Here is a 5,455-nt window from a genome sequence, read left to right as displayed (position 1 = left end):
CTCTGGGTTCTTTCCAGACTGGGCCATCTTTCCATCTCTCAATACGAGAATAAGATCTGTCGCAGCTAAAAACTCCAACTGATGCGTGACGTAAATGATAGTCCTGCTGGACAACAGCCTCATCAAGCATTCCTTGAAGAGGTACGCCCCTGTGTGTGCATCGACTGCGCTGAGGGGATAATCTAGCAAATAGACATCTGAATTGTTGTACACGGCTGTGGATAGTTGGATCCTTTGCTTCTGGCCTCCACTCAAGTTCATAGCTTTGTTTGTGACACCATCTCTGTCGCTCATTTCATCGAACACTTGGTAGGCAAAATCCAAGCACCCACACTTAGCATAGAAACAGATGATCGAATGCCAGCCGGCGCGGTTCATCTTGGCATCATTCTCCTCAGCAAAGCGATGAGCTTCTAAGCGGAATTCTAGGTTCACGAGCCGAAGCAAGCCTGCAACATGCCCAGCATGATGATAGCGTTTGGAAGAACGCCGTCAGGACCTGTTTCCATCTCCTGATACAATTACAACCAACCTTATTTGCTTTCATACCTATTGACGTCGGATAAAATAACGATTATTGTTGAATATAAGTGAATGGAGAAGAGGTGGAAGAAAACGAGACTGCATTGTGAATGAGATTTTAGTCACATATTGGGAGTTTCATGACACGATGATTGATTTATATTGATTCATATACATTGAGGATATGAATAAATTCATTAGGAAAGACTCTTTCTCAACCGATATTCACTCAAGTGGAACAATCAATTGCTACTGTGTAACAGATGCATTAAGTTTGAGATTAATGCAGAATCACAACTCATGCTCGGCAGAGCGAGCAGAAGCTCTCCAGAGTGCCCGTGATGATAGCGATCGGGCGAGAGGAAACTGCGACTCTCGTAGGCTTCAGCCAGCCCGCCCTGTGCTTGGCCAACCTGCCCGCTCGGGCAATCCGCCCTCCTCTCGGCCGTTGACTTGTAACACATATCTGGTGCTTGGCTGATCCACCCTGTGCTTGGCCTACTCGCCCTCCGCTTGGCCGACCTGCCCTCTTGGCCGATCCGCCCGTTCGGCAACACAGACTAGCGGCTCAGTCGATCTTCTTGCTCAGCAATTCTTCAGCAGCCTGAGATTATCTACTCAGGTCATCTTGACTGTAAGTTGAATTTAATTCAGAGCAGTTTAAATTTAGCTAATACCCTGTATATCTCCGGCAACAGATTGTTTGTATCCAACAATTATGTTATGGGTTAACAAGAAAAGGGGAATTAAGGAGAAGCTAAGAAAAGATAACACCGCCCTCAAGGTTTACTCGTAAAAGAAATATTATTCAATAATAGAGGATTATTTTTAAATAACTAAAAGCATCAACGATACTCTATTAAAAAAATTTACTTTAAATTTTGGATAGGATAGTTAAAAAACTTTTGCATCAATGTCTCTCTCCATTCCTAAATTATGCATTTATCAACAGTGTGAGGGATCGGTGGCCGGCTAGAAAGGGGGTTGGATAGACGACCCCTCCAAATACTCATTTTTTTCTATAATGTTAGTGCGCAAGCGGAAATACAAACAACACAAATAAGCTAAAGACTAAAACTAAGAAAGGAAAGACAAACCGCTAACACGTTCGTTTAACGTGGTTCGGAGATTAGGGCTCCTACTCCATGGCGTGTCCTTGAGGTGGATGATCCCGATCCGTCGGTGGATTAGCCCCCGACAAATTCCGGCTATCTCAAGTAGCTCCTTGTGGGTGGAGAAACCTCACCACAACACTCAAAAACACTTGAAAACAAGTAGACTACTAATTAGGGTTTTCCACCACTAATTTCGTCAACTATAACCAAACTCCCAAGCTTTGGTTATATAGGTCACGGGTTGAAAACCCCGCCTATCAGTCGACTACCAAAACATGCAGTCGACTGCCCTCTGTGGAAATTCGACTGTTAAAACTAGCAATCGACTGCTCCACACTGACCGAACGAACAGAAGCATTCTGTTCGCTCCCAGTCGACTGCACGGTCGATTACACCAGTCGACTGCTAAAACATGCAGTCGACTGCTACAGTAACGTTACAGTACAGCTACAGCAACGCTACAGTGCTGCTACAGTAATACTATGCTACATTAAACCCCTAAAACTAGGATTTTACTCCGAGTACAATCTCTCGTGCACTCGTACCCTCACACTTATGACTCACTTGACGCTTCTTTGCAGCCTTGACCTCTTGCCTTCAAGCCTACTTCCTTTGGCTCTTGTCCCTCGGATGCATTCAAGCCCGCGGCTCGTCCCCAATGCCATTCTTCGCGTATGCCTCGAAGTCACTTCCCTCGGCCCTTGTCCTCGCTGCCTTGTCCACGGTCTCTCGGATGCTCCATCCTTCACCGGGCCCAAAGCCATCAACCTGAGTCACATGTGTATCCTGCATACCTGCACACTCACATACACATATCAAATAACATGGGTGAACCTAACTTAAACCCTTTGCCCAAACACCAAAACACATGGTCCCACGGACCATTGGGATTGCTCCAACAAACAGTAGTTCTCTAAATTTAGGGAATGGATTTCATTATCTAAATTTAGGGAATGGATTTCATTCCCTAAACATTATAGAGGAGAGAAGAAATAAGGAAGTTGATATATGGTGTATTAAAAAGTAGATATTCAAATTTAATAAAATAAATTTTTTATCCTAAATTATGTATTTTGGATAGGGAAACTAATATGGATGCTCTAAATATGACTCTTATATAGATTTTAAACCTTAAGACGTAAAAAGAAAAGAAATCTCAATATTTATACCTTAATTCTTATCTTACAAAGGACGGAAAGAGATCCTAATAAAAAATAAATAAATCCTAAAAATTCTAAATGGACTTAAAATTCTAAAATATAAAAATAAAATAAAAATGATCAAAATTATCCTAAAGGCTAAAAATATCCTAAATACTTAAAAAAAATCTGAAAAATACAAAATTACTACTATTAATAATAATAATAATAATAATAATATTATTATTATTATTATTATTATTATTATTATTATTAATATTATGTAGATTCTCTAGTACTTTTCCAGTGAACCTTCAAATTTAGTAACCTGATCTTTTAGATTGGAATTCTCTTTTTCATGTTGTTCAACTTGAGTTGAGGTTTCAACCTGAACTTGATCAATTACTAAACTTGGGTTAGTCTACTCCTTGAGGAGTTCGACCTCCTTTAGTAGTGACTTAATCCGACTGTTAGATTTTTCTAATTTACGATTTAAGTAAGAAATTATGCTAAACAAATTAGATTATTCAGTTGAGCTTACATTGGGATTAGACCATTCAGAAACAAATACAAATCCGTAGCTTCTCTCAGACTCATCTTCAGATTCGGACTCGGTCTCGGTCTCGGTCTTGGTCACATGATCTTTTGTCGTTAGTGCAAGAAAGCTCGTTTCAGCTCGTTCTTCTTATTTCGATTCTTCCAATGATGACTCATACTCCTACATATTAATGTTAGCAAATTTATTCAAATTTGTTAGGGTCGGTTTTGTTGGAACCCCAAGGTTGTTTTGTGTGATCAACAAGTTAAGTTAGGTCTTGTTTGTTACTAACCTTGTATCTAAGTGTGCAGGAGCTTAGGAGCACAGGTAGTCGAGCGGAAGACGCAGCTAGCGAGAAGGACGACAGTCCGAGGGACGAGGTGCTGCGGAAGAGTACACCGGTGGAGGAGAAGAAAGCGTGCGGTGATTCCGAGGGACGAAAGCCGGAGCGGAAGATTACTCGGGGAGCAAGAGACGCAGCTAGCGAGAAGGACGGCACGCGGTGCGTCCGAGGGACGAAGACTGCGGATGAGTACGTCGGCGGACGAGAAGGAAACACGCGGTAATACCGAGGGACGAGAAGCCGGAGGGAAGCCCGCTCGAGAAGACCGGAAGTTGGGTTCGGGTGAGCCCTTTTTCGGATGACAGAGATCACCCAAGCGAACGGATCCTGAATAGAAGACCCGGATCGAGCCGAACCGAACTGGAGCAGAGGTCCCGGACGAAAAAGTCAACTGCCATTGACTTTTGGCTCCGGGGTTCCCGGAGTAGCCCGGGGCGCCCGGAACCTTTCCGGGCGCCCGGACCTGATTTGTTGACTAGATCGCGTCAAACGCGATCTGAACATTGGGGATAAAGTTTTACCCCCCCAGGGCTTCCGGAACCCCTTCCAGGCGCCCCAACCAAGGCTATAAATATAGCCTTGGTCCAGAAGTTTATAATAAGTTCAGAAATTGTAAAAATACTTGTGCGCTTTCCACTGTTTAGATTAGCTTCTTTCTTTTTGTGCTTCAACGCTGTAAGAGGCTTCTCCGCCTGAAGGAGATTGATAGTCCACTTCATCCTTTCCTTGGATTAACAACCTCCCCGATTGTAACCAAGTAAACAACTGTGCCTCTATCTTTTCTGCTTTTAATTTACTGCTTTGATTATTTCACAAGTGTTAGTTTGAAAAGTCAGGAAGGGTCTTTGTTTATTTTTTATATAGGTCTATTCAACCCTCCTTCTAGCCGGCCCAACGGTCCTACAAGTGGTATCAGAGCCAAGACGCTTCAGGAGGACTAACTGTCGAACGAAGCAACGAGATGGCCGGATCCAACATCTACCCGCCAAAATTCGAGGGGGACTTCGCAAGCTGGAAGAAGCGTATGGAGGTATTTTTCGAAACTGATTTCGATTTATTATTAACAATGGAACTCGGTTTTGAAGCTCCCGAATGCAAAGTAAAATATCAATGGATGAAGAAAAAGTAGGCCGACTACATGGCAAACAAGAAAGCATAATTCCATCTGCTAAGCGTACTTCCGCCACAAGAAGTCAACCGTGTCGGCACCTACAACTCGGCAAAGGAGCTTTGGGAGAAGTTCCTTGAACTACATGAAGGAATATCCGAAGCCAAGCTTGCGAGATGAGACTTACTTCGCAACCAGCTCACCAACCTCCATCTTGAAGAAGGTGAAACAATTGGACATCTACACTCGAGGATACAAGAGCTCATCACCGAACTTTCGAATCTCGGAGAAGAGGTAAGTAACCGAGATTCGCTAAGGTACGCTTTAAATTCCTTTCCGAGAAATCTAAAATGGGCATCACTAGTAGATGCCTTTTATATTTCAAAAGACCTAGAAAAAATTTCTTTAGAAGAATTTTTCTCGACATTTGAAGTGCACGAATCAAGATACGTAGGTTCGAAGGAGCCCAAGAACAACGTTGCCCTCAAAGCATCGAGAGACGAACTTGAGTCAGAATCTTCTCTCGATGACGAGGAAATGGTAATGATGGTAAGACAATTTAAGAAGTTATACAATTCTAGGAAAACTAACCATCCACAGGGTAGAAAGAAAAGAACGATCCGTTGCTACCATTGCGACGAAGAAGGGCACGTCAAGGACAACTGCCCCAAGCTAAAGAACAAGGATAAA

Source organism: Zingiber officinale, chromosome 8B, assembly GCF_018446385.1.
Source record: "Zingiber officinale cultivar Zhangliang chromosome 8B, Zo_v1.1, whole genome shotgun sequence".
Taxonomy (NCBI): Eukaryota; Viridiplantae; Streptophyta; class Magnoliopsida; order Zingiberales; family Zingiberaceae; genus Zingiber; species Zingiber officinale.
The sequence above is the reverse complement of the archived record's forward strand: the minus strand, read 5'-3'. Positions refer to the sequence as shown.